A 20,179-nucleotide genomic window follows, 5' to 3' on the forward strand; every position below is an offset into this window, starting at 1 on the left:
GGCAGCCCCAGCAAGCTGAATCGGGAGGGGAGGGGTCCTTGGGTCCATCTGAGGGTGGGACAGGTCACACTTCATCTGTTTGAGCTGGGTCATGGAGGTCCAAATGTGTCTGAGCACCACCTGATCTTCTACGGCCCAGGGCTGGACAAAGGCTCCTGCAGAAACTCCCAAAGACCTTCCAGGGGCACCTTCAGGAGGCCTTCTGGGCAGTGGGTGTGAGACCCAGAGGCGCCCTGCTCTGTGGCCTCCGGGTGCCCCCTAGTGGCAGCAGCTGAGGGTCCAGCTGTGCAGGAGCACCATGGGCAGTGGTATGGCCAAGGGATGGCCTTGTCTGCTGCTCTGCTCAGGGAGCCCCACTCAAACCGCATGCCTGGACGTTCCCCCGTCCTCGGGCCTGGGTGCTGCTCAACGCCCCTGCCCTCCCATCCCTAGCCTCGGGCATACCTGGGCTCCCGGGGGTTAACTTACTCCTGTGCACTTTGAAGATCATGTAAGCCATGGCTGTGAGCACGCATTCCCCGTCTAGGATGTAGGCATCCCAATACTTCAGGGTGAGGAAGAAGGGGGTCTAGGGGACAGTTGGGTGGGAGGGGCGGCCTGAGCACAGCCCCTGGGAGTGTCCCATCTGCCCATAGCCACTGCCGACCCCCTGGCTGCATCCAAGGAGGCACCACAGCCCCTCCTGCATATGCAATCCTCCCTGGGAGATCAGGGCTCCAGGCCACTCTGGGTTCTGATCCTGGCCAGCACTACCCACAGCCTTGGGGGCACAGACTCTGCCCCCATTTGTGCCAATACCCCAGGAGGACCCCAGGCTGGCTGCAGAATTGGCCGAGGGCTCATCCACACCCCAGGCTGACCTGGCCTTCCCTGGGAGAGCTAGGACAGAGACCGCCCATACCCTGAAACCTCCTGCAGGGCCCCTCTGGGCTTCTCCATGTGGGTCTGGGCTTCAAGCCTCAGCCTTAGGGCCCCAGGGTCAGGCCTGGCTTGTCTGAGGATGGGGCTGAGCACACCCTCCCCAGGGTCAGGGGGCAGGATGTGGGAATAGGGGCCTGGGGTGGCCTGACCCGGCTGATAAAACAGTGAAGGAACTACCTGGGGGTGTAGATGCAAGTGCACATCTGTTCCTCATCCTGGCAGAAGGGCAGAAGTTTTCAGGCCCCAAATTGAGGCCCTGTGGAACCAGGTGGACACACTTCCCATGGCCCCGCCCAGCCTTGAGGGCACCCCGGGCCCCCAGGAGGAGGAACTTGATACCAAACTCTGGGGCAGCTCAGAAGGGCTGTGCTGGCACCCCGTGCCCCGGGCCAAGGGGAAGGAGCCTCTGGGGAGCATCTACTCACCATGTGCTTTTTCAGCTTGGGGTGAGCTCTATCTAGAATGTGCTCGTGATGGGCCTGGAATCTCAGCAGTTTGGGGAACCCTGGAATGAAGAAGCCTGAGAAGGCCTCAGGCCCCCAAAGATCAGGGTCTCCTCATTCACCAAGCAGGCGGGGGTGACATCCTGGCAGGGGCCTCCTTCCCCATGCCCTGACCCCAGTCTGCCCACAGCCCTCTGAGCCCTGAATGGACCTGGTCTTCCCAGAGAGTAGGAATGCCGTCCAGGCCGGGGTTGGCAGGGTTTAAGGACCCTCAGCCCAACAGAAACCCTATGGGGTGGGTGCTGTGGGCTTGTCCCTCTCTGAACCCCAGGCTGAAACTCCTCCATGGATGGTGGGACTGAGGTTGGGGCTGCAGGGAGGTGGGCAGGGCCCTCGGGTTGGAGAGGCACCAGAAGATGCTGGGGCCACCACGGATCCCCAGGCAGATGACCTCCTCACATCACATTCCCCTTGGCTCCTTCCCAGGCCTCTCCTGAGGGTGATGCATCTGCCAAAGTGGAAGGGCCCTATCTGGTATTTCCTTGGGTTCCTGATTTAACCCTCTCAATCTCCAGCAAATGCAACCACACCTGTACCTGCAGCTAGGTTGGGACCCCCTTGTAAACTTGACTACACAGCTGCAGGAGGGAATGCAGTGTTGGTGAGATGGGCCCAGGGCAGCACCTTGGAGTTCAGGGAATGGGAAGCATCGAGAAGATTCTGGCTTCAGCTCCACGGTGTCTCCAGAGAGACTAGGCCTCCCTAGAGCTGAGCCTCGTCCTCCACAAGGAGCGGGGACTGTGGCCCTGACCTGTCGCTCCCCCTGCCGCCAACCTTGGGGCTGCGGAGTCTTTGGCTCTGGCATCAGACTCTCCCCAGGCAGGGGACTCTCCTGGGAACAGGACAGCAGGACGCTCTGGGTGGGCCCCCAGCTCCATCGTGACAGAGTGCCCTCAGGGGGCACGCAGCGCCCACCTTCTCACTGTGATGGTAGTGGCCCCATTTCCTGAGCATTGTTGTCTTGCCAGGTCTGCTAACGTTGTTTCTGGAAAAGGACAAGCAGGGGCAGCAGATGAGCCTCCAGCCATGGGAAGTGAGCACTCGGTGCCACGTCCAGTCGCCCTGCGAGGACTCAGAGGAGCCAGGACGGCACAGAGCTGTTCCCGCTGACTGGCTCGGGGTCTCGGGTGCGTTCCCAGCAGCCCAGGAAGCGCTGGGACAGGGCGTTTGGGGAGACACCCCTGGGGACAACCTGGGGACAGGGTCTGCGGACATCTGGCCCCACGCCACTGCCTAATCCTGCCCAGTGCCCAGGATGCACTCTTGCCTTGGCCTCGTAGGGTTGGGGACAGGCAGGACTTCTTCCTGGAAGGCAGGAGGTGCAGAGCCCTGAGGCCCAGGCCCGACCCCACTGTCCCCCACATGTGGGCTCAGGAAACTCAGAGGGGAGGGTCCCCCCAGGGAGGGCAGGGGCTGCCCGCTGCCTACGGTCAGGCGGGGGCAGGGCTCCGGAGGGTCCAAGAAGCGTTGTTGCTGGTGGTGGGCTGGGTGGGACCCCTTTGGTACCCAGGCGGTGACCTGCCACTGTCCTGGGATGGACCAGCCTGAGAGCTGTCAGCGCGAACCGGGCTCCCCCATGACTGTTCGGCTGAGGCCCCCTGCCTTCCCAGGGACTGACTGCCCGGCGTCCAACCAGGCTCCCCCTACACCCTGGCTGTCCTCCCTGCTGTCCGCTGACTCCTCCACTCTTGCTGTCACCTCTGTGACTCTGGCCCTTGTAACTCTTGTCTTGTCAGAGCCCCTGAGCTAGACTCATGCCAACCATTCAAGGACACACTGGGCTGTGAGCAGGGCTGAGAGGGCCAGGGACAGCCCCGGTGGCCCCACATGGAGTCTCCAGCCTCTGTGAGGTACCTGTGGGGCAGTCGACCCAGCAGCCTCCTCCCCTCCAACCAAGGCCACTGGGCTGTCCTCCTTCCCTCGTTCCAGCCCCAGGTTGGCCTCCTCCTCTTTTTCCATCTTCCTGACCAAGCTGGTCGGCCCCTTCCTCTGCCGCCCACCCTCCCTCCCTGAGCTTGCTTTGACCCCAGCATCTACCTGCAGCCCCACAGAATCCTTCAGGACTGTGGAGGCCCTGGGCTGAGGGTGTGAGTGAGGAGTACCCCTCTGTACTCGCCCCAGACCAGACCGTCCTCCTACAGAAAACACACCACGGTCCCAGAGCCCCTCAACTCTGGAATCCTTGCTGAAGGACAGGACTCCCCCCACCTCGATGCAGGAGGCAGGAACCTGGCCCTCCCTGAAGCAATTGTGGAGGCTCCTCCTCTGAGTGCCCAGGGGCCCGACCCCAGGCCCAGCTCCGCTCCTACCCACTTCCCGGGTTTGCCTCCTGGGTCTCTCAGCTCCAGCCTCATGCAGACATGGCCCTCAGAGGACTACAGTGGACGAGGTCCTGACCTGGGTGGATGAGCCAGCCCCCAGAGAGACGTTCCTGCAAATGCAAACCCCCTCCTGAAATGGATGAGTGGGTGTCCGGGGAACTCACTGCAGAAAACTGTGACGGTCCGTGACCTTCCACAGTGACAGGTCAGCATCATCCCAGGGGACCCAGGGAGACCCTAATTGGTGTGCCTGAAACAGAGGGACCCTGTGGTGGGGACCCATCAGTGCCAGGGACATGGGGAAAGGAGGGAGAAGAATGGCTCCTCTCCCCTGAATCCTAAGGGAGCTCAGGACCGTCTGAGATTGGCTGGGCATGAGAGGATGGGTCTGTCAGCCTAATGGGAGCGGCCTGACAGCCATACCTGCTTCTATCAGCGATGATCCCCACCTGGGCCTGTCCTGACCTGGTGACTCTGGTCTCCACCTGAGCCTCATCTGGGCCTGGTGACCATGGTCCCCACCTGGGCTCATTGGCTACCATTCACTAGGATCCAGGATGGACCCTCACTTCTCCTGATGCCCAGGAATGTCCCCAGGGTCTCACTTGTTCCTGGTGACTATGGTCATTGTCTGGGCTGACCTGGCTCATCCTTGGCTCTGATCCCCTCCTGGGCCTCACATGGCTCTGATGCCTCCAGCCTTTTCCTCATGCTCTGCTCCTCTGGGTTTCACCTCTGCCTGGGCCCTCCCTGCTCAGCTTAGACTCGGATCCCTGGTTGAGTTTCACCTCTACTTGCTGGCTAATGCACCAACTGGACATCTGGTGCTCCTGAGGATTAGCGTCCCCACCTGGCCATACCTGCTTGTAATGGCAACAACACCCACTTGGGTCTCATTGGCTGGACTGTAGTGTGATCCTCACCTGGTACATAATTGGTCTTACTGCTTATGATACAACTTCGGCCATATCCACTCCTACATACCAGGGTATGCTCACCACCTGGGCCTCATCTGGACCTGGTGATTATGATCCCCACCTGGGTTCGTCAGCAACCAATGTCTAGGATCCAGGATGGACCCTCACTTGCTACTGATGCCCGGGTCTGTCCCCAGGGTCTCACATATTCCTGGTGACTATGGTCCTTATCTGGGCTGACCTGGTTCATACTTGGCTCTGATCCCCTCCTGGGCCTCACCTGCTCTTACCCAGTAGGCTGCAGGCAACTGCTGACCTGATGCTTGGGTGACGTCTTCCAGCCTAGGACTTGCGCCGAGATGGCGGTGGATGGCGCTGCCAGTGAGTGTTCCTGCGGACCTGGGGCAGACTGAAGTTTTCTCTTAGATTCCACAAGCACAATGACCAAAGGAAAAAAGCAATGAACTGGACATTATCGAAATTAAAAACTTATGCCAGCAAAAGTGTAACCAAACTACCCACCCTGAATTCAATGATTTGTGAATAGCCTGAGGGAGGTTTTGGGGGGGCACGAGAGCCTCCATGTTCCAGTTCATGAAGAGCAAGCCCGATCATGGGCCAGGAGGACCCAGAAGCCCTGATCGTCCACTGTGGACCACAGGGTGGAGGGATTGGTCATCACATGTCGGGGTCCATGCACCTAGACAGGCTGGAAAGCTCATGGCTTGTGTCTCCCCTGCACAGAACAGGGCTTACAGGGGAGCGGGGATCCTGGATGAGCTGCCCAAGCCCTGACCACAACCTCATTCCCTGGCTTGGGGCAGCAGGGAGGCAGCCCTCACCCCGTGGAGCTGTGGAAGGGCTGCAGGAGCTGCCTCATGGGCATCACATGGGCGTCAGTGTGTTCCCACCCAATCCAGGAGGCCAGTGCCCACACCCAGACCCACAGGCCCCACAGTGGCACGAGGGGAGCAGGGAGCAGCTCTCATTCACCTGTAACCTGTCGCTGTGTAAGTGCCTACACTTTATACACTGGGGTACTGGGGAGAGTGGGATAGTTCGGGCGCTGTGAGCCAGATCTGGAGCACGAATGCCTCCAACTGCCTGCGGATGCAGAGTAGCGACAGGCAGTGGTGGAACCCTGGGGCGCCACAGTTCCACCCACAATGGGGTCCCGTGTCATCACTGTAGGTCGGTGGTCCAGTGAGCATGTAGGTCTGCACCCTGAAGGCCAAGGGTGTGAGAGAAGGTCCTGTCACTATGCCGGGTGGGAAGGGGATGCAGGCACCCTCCCACATCCTTTGTTCCCACCCTCAGGCCCTCCAGGACTCCCACCCTTCTAGGTAGACTGGGTGTCCCTGCTGTCCTCCCACCACCAAGGGTTCACAGCATGGATTTTGCTTAAGAACATTTGAGGGGCTCCTGGTGGTTCAGTCAGTTAAACGTCGACTCTTGATTTTGGCTCAGTTCAGGATCTCGAGGTTGTGGTGTGGAGCCTCACGAAGGGCTCAAGCTCTGGCTGGGTGGAGAGTGTGCTTCAGAGTCTCCCTTTCCCTCTGCCCTTCCACTGCATGCTCTCTCAAATCTTTTAAAAATCAACATTGAAGACATTTGAGAAATCTTTATCATCTCTGCAGAGGTCCCTTCATATGTGTAATGGCCGTGTAAATGCCTTTCAGGGCCCCACCGTGATTTCTATCAGAAAAACCTATCAATATTTATTGAAGGATAGTCAACATACAGTGTTACACTAGTTTCAGGACTACAACTTAGTGACTCCATTTTGTACATTACTCAGCTCTTCCCATGAGAAGTGTGGTCAGCATCAGTCCCTGTACAATGTTACAATAGTACTGACTCCATTGCCTAGGCTGTACTTTCTAAATTTCTGTGGACTATATATTTGAGATCCAGATGCTTATAGCTCCTAAAATTCATCTATTTTGCCCATCTCCCACCCACTTTCTCTCTGGCAATCTGTCAACGTTATCCATCACATTAACAAGAGAAAGGACAAAAACTATACGGTCATCTCAATAGTTGCATAAAAAGCATTTGACAAAATACAACATAAAAAGCATAGTGGGTTTTGAGGAAATGTCCATCAAAGAATAAAAGCTGTGTAGGAAGGCGTGTAGCTGACATCATACTCTATGATGAAGACCTGAAATCCTCTCCCCTAAAAGCAGGAACAAGACAAGGATGTCCCCCTCTTAGCCCTGGAAGTTCTACAATAGGAAACAGACAAGGAAAATAAAAGGTATCCACACCTGTAAGGGGGAAGTCAAACTGTCCCTATTTGCAGAAGACACCGTACTAGAAACAGGAAACCCTAGAGGCTCCACCAGAACTGTTAGAGCTAATGAGGGACATCACTTGGGGAAACAAAATGAACATAGCAAGGTTGGTAGCCCTTCTGTGTACTAACAATGAACACTCAAAAAGGAAATTAAGAAAATGACTCCATTCTCACTAGCATTAAAAAAAAATAATTAAACTGAACCAAGGTCATTGAAAGCTTCTATACCGAAAACGGCAAGACTTTGGGAAGACATCGGGGCTCATCAGATGGGAGCCTTCATCTTGTTAAAATGTCAATAGTCCCTGAAGCAACCCTCACTTTCAATGGAATTCCTATCAAAATCATGGTGATAGATTTTAGAAATAGGAAAAAGACCCTAACTTTCATCTGCCCCTACAAATGACCCTGGACAGCACAAACAGTACTGAGAAGCAGAATAGAGCTAGACGCAGCACTTTCCTATTTCAAACTATGTCACAGAGCCACAGAATTAAAACTGTGTGGCTCTAGGGCACCTGTCTGGCTCAGTGGGTTAAGCATAGGACTCTCGGATTCACCTGAGGTATTTATCTCGGGGTCATGAGTTCAAGGCCTGAGCTGGGCTATGGATGAGGCAAGGAGCCTACTTAAAAAAATAAAAAAATAAAAAATAAAAAATAAAAAAATCAAACCCACAATGGTGTGGTCCTGGCATAAGCTGATGGGGTAGAGTTGAGATCCTGAAAGGAAATGCAACTAATGTTTTTTGAAAATTTTATTTTAAATCTGATTAATTAACATATAGTGTAATACTAGTTTCAGAGGTAGAATTCAAGAGGTGTTGGATGCTCATGACATCACGTGCCCTCCTTCATGCCCATCCCTCAGTTACTCTATTTCCCCAACCCCCTCCCCTCCTGTGACCCTCAGTTTTTTTCCTATGATTAAGAGTCTCTTTTCCTCCCTCTCTGTTTTCACCTTTTTTATTTTTCCTTCCCTTCCCAGATGTCCATCTCTTTTGCTTCTTTAATTCCACATAGGAGTGAAAGTATATGGTAATTTTCTTTCCTGACTGACTTATTTCAATTAACATAATACCCTCTAGTACTATCCATGTCTTTGCAAATGGCAAGATTTCATTCTTTTTGATAGCTGTGATATATATATATATATATATCACATATGTTTTATTCGTCCATCTGTCCAAGGACATCGTGGCTCCTCCCACAGTTTGGCTGTTATGGACACTGCTGCTGTGAACATCAGGATGCAGGTGTCCCGGTGTTTCACTGCATCTGTATCCTTGGGGTAAACATCTAGTAGTGCAATTCCTGGGTCATAGGGTAGCTCTGTTTTAACTCTTTGAGGAACCTCCATACTCTTTTCCAGAGAGGCTGTACCAGCTTCCATTCCAACAACACTGCAAGAATTTCCCCCTTCTCCAGATGCTTGCCAACATCTGTTGTTTCCTGTCTTTTAATTATAGACATTCTCACTGCTGTGAGGCAGTATTTCATTGTGCTTTTGATTTGTATTTACTGATGACAGGTGATGTGGAGCTTTTTTCATGTACTTGTTGGCCATTAGTAGGTCTTCTTTGAAGAAATGACCGCTTATATCTTCTGCCCATTATTGATAGGATTTTTTGTTTTTAGCGTGTTGAGTTTGATAAGTTCTTTATAGATCTGGGATACAAGCCCTTTATCTATTATGTCATTTCCAAGTATTTTCTTCCATTCTGTAGGTTCCCTTTTAGTTTTGTTGATTGTTTGCTGTGCAGAGCTTTTTATCTTGAGGAAGTCCTAACAGTTCATTTTTGCTTTTTTCCCTTGCCTTTAGAGATATGTTTTCCAAGAAGTTGTTGCAGCCAAGGTCAAAAAGGTTGCTTCCTGTGTTCTCTAGGATTTTGATGGGTTCCTATCTCACCTTTATGTCTTTCATCCATTTTGAATTGATCTTTGAATATGGTGTATGAGAATGGTCTGGTTTCATTTTTCTGCATGTGCTGTACGATTTTCCCAACACCACTTACTGAAGAGACTGTCTTTTTTCCATTGGATATTCTTTCCTGCTTGGTCGAAGGTTAGTTGACTAATTTCTTTTTAACAGTAAGGATCTTTGTTCTCTTGGGGTAAACCTAACTCATACTTGGAAACTATCATTTCGTATATTGGTGGATGAAGTGATTTTGTTCAGGATTACATCTTCATGAATGGTACTGATATGTCTTCATATTTTCCTTTCTTATTCTTATTTTAAAGTTACTAGGGTAATAAAAAAATTATGGAATGCTTGTAACTTTCAATATTTCCCAAAATGTAAGTGTGGAATTACTTTACTTTGACCGTTTATAATAGAGTTTACCATGATGTTTTCTGACTCTGCAGTTTCCTTCTGGAAGGGTTTGGCGACTGCGCTGTAGCGTCTGCTTCATAGGAATGCGACTTAGGACATTGGTCCTTCAGGTAACTTTTCTTCTGCTTGAAAAAACATTCTTTAAAATTTCCATTTGTATTGACAAGAGTAGCTTTGGTGTGTGTGGTTATGTTTCAGCATATGCTCTGAAAATATCTTCAGTGCGCCTTTATTCCTAGGAAATATTTTCACTGGTATTTAATTTCTAGGATAGGTATTTTTTAAAAATCATATTAAATATGTAAATCGAGTCCTTGTGATTTCTATTAGAAGTGTTGAAATATTTTCAAGAATGATAACATGTCTCAACTTTGAACTAAATTCTAGTTTTTCTTTATATATTTTACTGTTTTAAAACATACTTCACATAAAATTTACATTTTTGACTGTTTGAAAGTCTACCATTCAGTGGCATTTGTACGATTACAATATCAGGTGACCGTCACAACTATCTATTTTGGGAACATTTTCATTATTCCAAATAAAACCCTATGCCATGTAGGCGATTCATCCTCATTCCCTCCCCATCCCCTGCCTCTGGCAACCACTCCTCTGAAAATTTTTTTAATAATAAATTTATTTTTATTGGTGTTCAATTTGCCAACATACAGAATTACACCCAATGCTCATCCCGTCAAGTGCCCCCCTCAGTGCTCGTCACCTAATCACCCCCACCCCCCACCCTCCTCCCCTTCCACCACCCCTAGTTTGTTTCCCAGAGTTAAGAGTCTTCCATGTTCTGTCTCCCTTTCTGATATTCCTACCCATTTCTTCTCCCTTCCCCTCTATTCCCTTTCACTATTATTTATATTCCCCAAATGAATGACAACATATAATGTTTGTCCTTCTCTGATAGACTTATTTCACTCAGCATAATACCCTCCAATTCCATCCACGTCGAAGCAAAAGGCGGGTATTTGTCATTTCTAATGGCTGAGTAATATTCCATTGTATACATAAACCAAACCTTCTTTATCCATTCATCTTTCGATGGACACCGAGGCTCCTTCCACAGTTTGGCTATTGTGGACATTGCTGCTAGAGACATGGGGGGGGGCAGGTTTCCCAGCGTTTCACTACATCTGTATCTTTGAGGTAGATCCCCAACAGTGCAATTGCTGGGTTGTAGGGCAGGCCTATTTTTAACCCTTTGAGGACCCTCCACACAGTTTTCCAGAGTGGCTGCACCATTTCACATTCCCACCAACAGTGCAGGAGGGTTCCCTTTTCTCCACATCCTCTCCAACATTTGTGGTTTCCTGCCTTGTTAATTTTCCCCATTCTCACTGGTGTGAGGTGGGATCTCATTGTGGTTTTCATTTGTATTTCCCTGATGGCAAGTGATGCAGAGCATTTTCTCATGTGCATGTTGGCCATGTCTATATCTTCCTCTGTGAGATTTCTCTTCATGTCTTTTGCCCATTTCATGATTGGATTGTATGTTTCTTTGGTGCTGAGTTTACTAAGTTCTTTATAGATCTTGGAAACTAGCCCTTTATCTGACACGTCATTTGCAAATGTCTTCTCCCATTCTGTAGGTTGTCTTTTAGTTTTGTTGACTGTATACTTTGCTGTGCAAAAGCTTCTTATCTTGATGAAGTCCCAAAGTTCATTTTTGCTTTTGTTTCTTTTGACTTCATGGATGTAACATGCAGGAAGTAACTGTGGCCGAGTTCAAAAAAGGTGTTGCCTGTGTTCCCCTCTACGATTTTGATGGAATCTTGTCACACATTTAGATCTTTCATCCATTTTGAATTTATCTTTGTGTATGGTGCAAGAGAGTGGTCTAGTTTCATTCTTCTGCATGTGGATGTCCAATTTTCCCAGCACCATTTACTGAAGAGACTGTCTTTCTTCCAATGGATAGTCTTTCCTCCTTTATCGAATATTAGTTGACCAAAAAGTTGAGGGTACACTTCTGGATTCTCTATTCTGTTCCATTGATCTATGTGTCTGTTTTTATGCACGCACCACACTGTCTTGATGACCACAGCTTTGTAGTACAACCTGAAATCTGGCATTGTGAGGTCTCCAGCTATGGTTTTCTTTTTTAAAATTCCCCTGGCTATTCAGGGTCTTTTCAGATTCCACACAAATCTTAAAATAATTTGTTCTAACTCTCTGAAGAAAGTCCATCGTATTTTGATAGGGATTGCATTAAACGTGTACATTGCCCTGGGTAACATTGAGATTTTCACAATATTAATTCTGCCAATCCATGAGCATAGAATATTTTTTCCATCTTTTTGTGTCTTCCTCAATTTCTTTCAGAAGTGTTCTATAGTTTTTAGGGTATAGATCCTTTACCTCTTTGGTTGGGTGTATTCCTAGGTATCTTATGCTTTTGGGTGCAATTGTAAATGGGATCGACTCCTTAATTTCTCTTTCTTCAGTCTCATTGTTAGTGTATAGAAATGTCACTGAATTCTGGGCATTGATTTTGTATCCTACAACACCACCAAACTGCTGTATGAGTTCTAGAAGTCTTGGGGTGGAGACGTTTGGGTTTTCTATGTAGAGTATCATGTCATCGGTGAAGAGGGAGAGTTTGATTTGTTCTTTGCCAATTTGAATGACTTTAATGACTTTTTGTTTTCTGATTGCTGAGGTTAGGACTTCCAGTATTATGTTGAATAGCAGTGGTGAGAGTGGACATCCCTGTCTTGTTCCTGATCTTAGCGGAAAGGCTCCCAGTGCTTCCCCATTGAGAATGATATTTGCTGTGGGCTTATCGTAGATGGCTTTTAAGATCTTGAGGAATGTTCCCTCTATCCCTACACTCTGAAGAGTTTTGATCAGGAATGGATGCTCTATTTTGTCAAATGCTTCTCTGCATCTAATGAGAGGATCATATGGTTCTTGGTTTTTCTCTAGCTGATATGATGGATTACATTGATTGTTTTATGAGTGTTGAACCAGCCTTGTGTCCCAGGAATAAATCCTACTTGGTCATGGTGAATAATTTTAATGTATTGTTGTATCCTCTTGGTTAGTATCTTGTTGAGAATTTTTGCATCCATGTTCATCAGGGATATTGGCCTGTAATTCTCCTTTTTGGTGGGGTCTTTGTCTGGTTTTGGAATTAAGGTGAAGCTGGCCTCATAGAATGAATTTGGAAGTGCTCCATCTCTTTCTATCTTTCCAAACAGCTTTAGTAGAATAGGTATGGTTTCTTCTTTAAACGTTTGATAGAATTCCCCAGGGAAGCCATCTGGCCCTGGAATTTTGTGTCCTGGGAGTTTTTTGATGACTGCTTCAATTTCCTCCCTAGTTATTGGCCTGTTCAGGTTTTTTATTTCTTCCTGTTCCAGTTTTGGTAGTTTGTGGCTTTCCAGATATACGTCCGTATCTTCTAGATTGCCTAATTTATTGGCATATAGCTGTTCATAATATGTTTTTAAAATCGTTTTTATTTCCCTGGTGTTGGTAGTGATCTCTCCATTCTCGTTCATGATTTTATTAATTTGAGTCTTCTCTATCGTCTTTTTAATAAGGCTGGCTAATGATTTATCTATCTTATAAATTCTATCAAAGAACCAATTCCTGGTTTTGTTGATCTGTTCCACGGTTTTCTGGTCTCGATTTCGTTGAGTTCTGCTCGAATCTTAATTAACTCTCTTCTTCTGCTGGGTGTAGGATCTATTTGCTGTTTTTTCTCTAACTCCTTTAGGTGTAAGGTTAGCTTTTATATTTGAGTTCCTTCCAGTTTTTGAATGGATGCTTTTATTGCGATGTATTTCCCCCTGAGGACTGCTTTTGCTGTATCCCAAAGATTTTGAATGGTTGTATCTTCATTCTCATTAATTTCCATGAATCTTTTTAATTCTTCCTTAATTTCCTGGTTGACCCTTTCATCTTATAGCAGGATGGTCCTTAACCTCTACCTGTTGGAACTCCTTCCAAACTTCTTATTGTGATTTAGTTCTAATTTCAAGGCATATGGTCTGAGAATCTGCAGGGGATGATCCCAAACTTTTGGTATCAGTTCAGATCCGATTTGTGACCCAGTATGTGTTCTATTCTGGAGAAAGTTCCATGTGCACTTGAGAAGAATGTGTATTCAGTTGAGTTTGGATGTAAAGTTCTGTAGATATCTGTGAAATCCATCTGGTCCAGTGTATCATTTAAAGCTCTCATTTCTTTGGAGATGTTGTGTTTAGAAGACCTATTGAGTGTAGAAAGTGCTACATTGAAGTCACCAAGTATAAGTGTATTATTATCTAAGTATTTCCAAATAATTGTTTCCAAAGAAACAAACAATCCAATCATGAAATGGGAAAAACACATGAAGAGAAATCTCACAGAGGAAGACATAGATATGGCCAACATGCACATGAGAAAATACTCCGCATCACTTGCCATCAGGGAAATACAAATCAAAACCACAATGAGATCCCACCTCACACCAGTGAGAATGGGGAAAATTAACAAGGCAGGAAGCCACAAATGTTGGAGAGGATGCGGAGAAAAGGGAACCCTCTTACACTGTTGGTGGGAACGTGAAATGGTGCAGCCACCCTGGAAAACTGTGTGGAGGTTCCTCAAAGAGTTAAAAATAGACCTACCCTACGACCCAGCAATTGCACTGCTGGGGATTTACCCCAAAGATACAGATGCAATGAAACGCCGGGACCTGAACCCCGATGTCTCTAGCAGCAATGTCCACAATAGCCAAACTGTGGAAGGAGTCTTCGTGTCCATCGAAAGATGAATGGATAAAGAAGATGTGGTCTATGTATACACTGGAATATTACTCAGCCATTAGAAACGACAAATACCCACCATTTGCTTCAACATGGACGGAACTGGAAGGTATTATGCTGAGTGAACTAAGTCAATCGGAGAAGGACAAACATTGTATGTTCTCATTCATTTGGAGAATATAAATAATCGTGAAAGGGAATATAAGAGAAGGGAGAAGAAATGTGTGGGAAATATCAGAAAAGGAGACAGAACATAAAGATTCCTAACTCTGGGAAATGAACCAGGGGTGAATGAAGGGGAGGAGGGCGGGGGATAGGGGTGAATGGGTGACAGGCACTGAGGGGGGCACTTGACGGGATGTGCACTGGGTGTTATTCTGTATGTTGGTAAATTGAACACCAATAAAAAATAAATTTATTATTAAAAAAAAGTATGGCTTAACTTTGGTTATTAATTGATATATTGGCAGCTCCCACATTCGGGGCATATATATTGAGGATTGTTAAGTCCTCTTGTTGGATAGATCCTTTAATTATGATATAGTGTCCCTCTTCAGCTCTCACTACAGTCTTCGGGGTAAATTTTAGTTTCTCTGATATAAGGATGGCTACCCCTACTTTCTTTTCACGACCATTTGAAATGTAAATGGTTCTCCAACCTTTTATTTTCAGGCTGTAGGTGTCCTTCTGTCTAAAATGAGTCTCTTGTAGACAGCAAATAGATGGGTCCTGTTTTTTTATCCAATCTGAAATCCTTTGCCTTTTGATGGGGTCATTAAGCCCATTCATGTTCAGAGTTACTATTGAAAAATATGAGTTTAGTGTCATCATGATATCTATTCAGTCCCTGTTTTTGTGGATTGTTCCACTGGACTTCTTAAAGGGGAATTTTAAGAGTCCCCCTTAAAATTTCTTGCAGAGCTGTTTTGGAGGTCACATATTCTTTCAGTTCCTGCCTGTCTTGGAAGCTCTTTATCTCTCCTTCTTTTTTGAATGAGAGCCTTGCTGGATAAAGTATTCTCGGTTGCATGTTCTTCTCATTTAGGACCCTGAATATATCCTGCCAGCCCTCTCTGGCCTGCCAGGTCTCTGTGGAGAGGTCTGCTGTTACCCTAATACTTCTCCCCATAAAAGTCAGGGATTCCTTGTCTCTTGCTGCTTTAAGGATCTTCTCTTTATCTTTGGAATTTGCAAGCTTAACTATTAAATGTCGAGGTGTTGAACGGTTTTTATTGATTTTAGGGGGGGATCCCTCTATTTCCTGGATCTGAATGCCTGTTTCCCTTCCCAGATTAGGAAAGTTTTCAGCTATGATTTGTTCAAATACATATTCTGGACCTCTGTCCTTTTCGGCGCCCTCGGGAACCCCAATTAAACATAGGTTTTTCTTCCTCAGTCTGTCATTTATTTCCCTTAATCTATCCTCATGGTCTTAATTGTTTGTCTCTTTCTTCCTCAGTCCCTCTTTGTCATCAACTTGTCTTCTATGTCACTCACTCGTTCTTCCACCTTGTTAACCCTCGTCGTTGGACTTCTAGTTTGGATTGCATCTCATTCAATTGATTTTTAATTTCTGCCTGATTAGAACTAAATTCTGCAGTCATGAAGTCTCTTGAGTCTTTTATGCTTTTTTCTAGAGCCACCAGTAGCTTTAAAATAGTGCTTCTGAATTGGCTTTCTGAAATTGAATTGTAATCCAAATTTTGTAACTCTGTGGGAGAGAGGACTGTTTCTGATTCCTTCTTTTGAGGTGAGGTTTTCCTTCTAGTCATTTTGCTCAGTGCAGAGTGTCCAAAAACACGTTGTATTGGGAAAAGGAGAAAAAGAGAGGAGGGAATGAAGGAAAGAAAAGAGAAAAAGAAAAAAGGAAGAAAAAAAAAGAAAGAAGAAAAAGAAAAAGAAAAAGAAAGAAAGGAAAAAGGGTGGGAAAAACAAACAAATCAAAAAGCAAAAAGAAAAAAAAAAACAACAGGGGGAGTATCTTCTGATTCTGTATACTTTAAGTCCCTTGACTTCCCCTGGAACTTGTCCGTCTAGCTGGTCTTCTGGGGGAGGGGCCTGTTGTGCTGATTTTCAGGTGTTAGCAGTTGGGGGAGCTGCTCTTCCCCCTGCCTGGTGCAGGGCTCAGTGGGGGTTGTTTACCACGTGATGCCCCAGGAGGAACAACAGTGGGGGCGGCAGCTCTGGATCCCTGGATTCAGCTCCCGCAGTAACTACAGAGCTCTCCGTTTGCAGGCCCTGGAGGCTCCGGGGCGGGGCCGCTGATCTGCTCAGCTCCGGGCAGGAGCGTCCTTGCTGTCCTGGGTCCTCCCGGCGTCTGCCTGTCCCGGGGGGAGGCCGGATCCTGGGCTGTGTCCCCGGCGCTCAGTGCTCCCGGCCGGCGCTGGTGGATTCGCGCTCCCGCCCCGCAGCCCCCTCCGCGGAGCCGCCCCCGAGCCCCCCCGAGCTGCTCCGGGCCCAGCCATGCGCGCTGCAGCCCTTAGGGAGCTCGGCGCACTCTCCCCGGGGCGCAGGTGTCTGTTAGTGTCCCAGGGAGCCTGAGGGCATCCCCGCCCCTCCTGGGTCCTGCTCTAACTCCCTTGGAGTGCCTTTCAGCCCAGGATGATTGGTGAAGCTCCTGCTTCTCCGGGTCGCGGCTTTCCTGTCCTGGGGACACTCGCCCCGGCCTTAGCCCGGCTCCTCGCGGGGCCTCTCCCCCTCGGATTCCTTTTGTTTCTTTTTTTTTTTTTTCTTTTGTTTCTTTATTTCTTTTTTCCCCGTCTTCCTTCCTTGATAGAAGCGTGAACTCTTCTCACTGTAGCATTCCAGCTCTTCTCTCTAAATCTCAGGCCGAATTCATAGGTTTTCAGGATGATTTGAAGGTTATCCAGGTAATTTGGTGGGGACAGGTGACTTGGGGACCCTACTCTTCCGCCATCTTCCCCCGTGTCTCCAACTCCTCTGATCTTAATCACTGTGGATTTACCTATTCTGAGTATTTATATTCATATATATTTATACTTCATGTAAATAGAATCCTACAACATGGATGCTTTTTGTTTGGCTTCTTTTGCTCGCCATAATGCTTGCAAAGACTGCCTATGTTGCAGTGTGTATCAGCACTTTGTTCCTTTTATAGCTGAATAATATTCCGTCACACGAGTGTGCTGCATTTTGCTTACCCATTCTTCTGTTGTTGGGCATATAGGTTGTTTAAACCTTGTAGCTATTGCAGCTGGATAGGCTGAGCAATTCATATATATCAAATCTCTCCCGTCCTTTTTTCCTCAACAAATCTTGGTGTATTACACAAACATAACAAGTTCCAACAATACTCATTTCCTAGCTCACAGTTCTGAAGATGAGAGGTCCAAGTGAGCTCAACAGAATTCTTCTTAGTGTCTTACAAGGCTCCACTCAGTGTGTCAGCCTGAGTAGGCTTTGACCTAGAGGATTAGGGAAGAATGTCCTTCCACGCTCCTTCAGAATGTTGGCAGAATCCAGGTCCTTGTGGCCATAGGTGTCCGGTTCTGTTTCCCTTGCTGTCAGATGGGAGCATGCTCTGCCCATAGATACTATCCACATTCTTGCCACCCACATTCTCTCGACCTGGCCCCTGTATCCTCATAGTAGTGCATTGAGTCCCTCTTGCAGTTTCAGTCCCTCTGACAACCGCCTTCTACCTCCACCTGGACAAAACTCTATGCTTTGAAAGGTCTCATGTGTTTGGATTAAGCCCAGCAGAATTACTTACATTTTGCTACATTATCATAAGAGTGTCCTCATGGGATGAAAGTCACGAGTGCCATCTTAAATTGATGGGTTGCACAGAGATGTACATAAATTGTTAGACAAGAACATGTTGAAGAAACAAATGTGATCATTTACACTATATCTGACTAAAACATCACATATTTGCCTATTTCTGAGGGAATAAAAGTCCTTTTGGAACAATAAATATATATACATACATACACATATGGACATCTTTCTAGGTCCACTATTACAATGTATACCGCATCTTCCTTTCGTATTCAGCAGTTGATGGACATTGGGCTGATTCCCCAATTTGGATATTGTAGATAATGCTATCTACAGGAGCATATTTTTATGTGAAAATAATTTTTCATTTCTGTGGGGTAAATTCCCAGGAGTACTACCGCTGAATTATGTTGTAATTGTATGCAAAGCATCTTTTTACAAAACTGCTAAAGTCTTTCCCAGGAGTGATTGTAAGATTTCACACTACAACTGGATGTATACAAGTGGTAAGTTTTCTGAATCTTTGCCAACATTTGGGTTTGTCACTTGTCAAATTGTAGCAATTCTGATGGGTGGGTGGTTATAATTATATGTCTGACTCTTTTTTTTATTCGCTGTCAGCTTTTAGGCTTCCTTCTTCATTCTTCCCCCTGTGCCTCAACTGTGGGCAAAGCGCTAAAAGTCCCAATTTCTCACTCCTTTGGCACCAGTAGGAGAGTCAAAGCACGCAACCCCCTGCTGGCATGTATAAGCCATTTGCCCCAAACACACCTGTAACTGGAACAATAATTCTAAAGAAATCTGGTCAGTTTTCTTTACATTCATTCATTTCCTACCCATGTTGGATCATCTTGGGAGGCTAGCCCTGATCTCACCAGAGCCTCTTTTTTTTTAATTTAAACTTTAATGGGGATCCTTGGGTGGTGCAGCGGTTTGGCGCCTGCCTTTTGACCAGGGCACGATCCTGGAGACCCGGGATCAAATCCCATGTCGGGCTCCCGGTGCATGGAGCCTGCTTCTCCCTCTGCCTGTGTCTCTGCCTCTCTCTCTCTCTCTATCATAAATAAATAAAAATTAAAAAAATTAAAAAAAAATTAAACTTTAATGTTTTTATTGGATTTCAATTTTCCAACATATAGCATAACACCCAGTGCTCATCCCACCAAGTGGCCCCCTCAGTGCCCGTAAACCAGGCACCCCCACCACCCACCTATCACCCTTTCCACCACCTCTTGTTCGTTTCCCAGAGTTAGGGGTCTCTCATGTTCTGTCTCCCTCTCTGATATTTCCCACTCATTTTATCTACTTTCCCCTTTATTCCCTTTCACTATTATTTTATATTTCCCAAATGAATGAGACCATATAATGTTTGTCCTTCTCTGATTGACTTATTTCACTCAGCATAATACCCTCCAATTCCATCCACATCAAAGCAAAGGGAGGGTATTTGTTGTTTCTAATGGCTGAGTAATATTCCATTGTTTACATAGACCACATCTTCTTTATCCATTCATCTTTCGATGGAAAATGAGGCTCCTAACACAGTTTGCCTATTGTGGACATTGCTGCTAAAAACATTGGGGTGCACGTGTCTGGGTGTTTCACTGCATCGGTATCTTTTTGATAAATCCCCAGCAGTGCAATTGCTGGGTCACAGGGCAGATCTATTTTTAACTCTTTGAGGAACCTCCACAGAGTTTCCCAGAGTGGCTGCACCAGTTCACATTCCTACCAACAGTGCAAGAGGCTTCCCATTTCTCCACATGCTCTCCAACTTTTGTTGTTTCCTACTTTGTTAATTCTCCCCATTCTCACTGGTGTGAGGTGGGATCTTATTGTGGTTTGGATTTGTATTTCCCTGATGGCAAGTGATGAGGAGCATTTTCTCATGTGCATGTTGGCCATGTCTATGTCTTCCTCTGTGAAATTTCTGTGTCTTTTGCCCATTTCATGATTAGATTGTGTGTTTCTTTGCTGTTGAGTTTACTAAGTTTTTTATAGATCTTTGATACTAGCCCTTTATCTGATAGGTCATTTGCAAATATCTTCTCCCATCCTATAGGTTGTCTTTGAGTTGTGTTGACGGTATCTTTTGCTGTGCAGAAGCTTCTTATCTTGATGAAGTGCCAATAGTTCATTTTTGCTTTTGTTTCTCTTGCCTTCAGGGATGAATTCTGCAAGCAGTTGCTGTGGCCAAGTTCAAAAAGGGTGTCGCCTGTGTTCTTCTCAGGATTTTGAAGGAATCTTGTCTCACATTTAGATCTTTCATCCATTTTGAGTTTATCTTTGTGTATGGTACAAGAGAGTGGTCTAGTTTCATTCTTCTGCATGTGGATGTCCAATTTTCCCAGCACCATTTATTGAAGAGACTGTCTTT

At 46.9% G+C, this 20,179-nt stretch overlaps 1 long non-coding RNA gene across 1 annotated transcript; it reads left to right on the top strand.

Annotated features, from left to right (window-relative positions):
• The first annotated feature begins 2,383 nt into the window (after window positions 1–2,383).
• Window positions 2,384–5,179, top strand: LOC144324575 (uncharacterized). The gene is made up of 4 exons (XR_013390019.1): window positions 2,384–2,551; window positions 3,161–3,274; window positions 3,767–3,950; window positions 5,004–5,179. It is a non-coding gene; the product is annotated as an uncharacterized LOC144324575 (long non-coding RNA).
• The last annotated feature ends 15,000 nt before the right edge of the window (window positions 5,180–20,179 follow it).

The sequence above is a fragment of the Canis aureus genome, chromosome 12, assembly GCF_053574225.1.
Source record: "Canis aureus isolate CA01 chromosome 12, VMU_Caureus_v.1.0, whole genome shotgun sequence".
In the NCBI taxonomy this organism is placed as follows: Eukaryota; Metazoa; Chordata; class Mammalia; order Carnivora; family Canidae; genus Canis; species Canis aureus.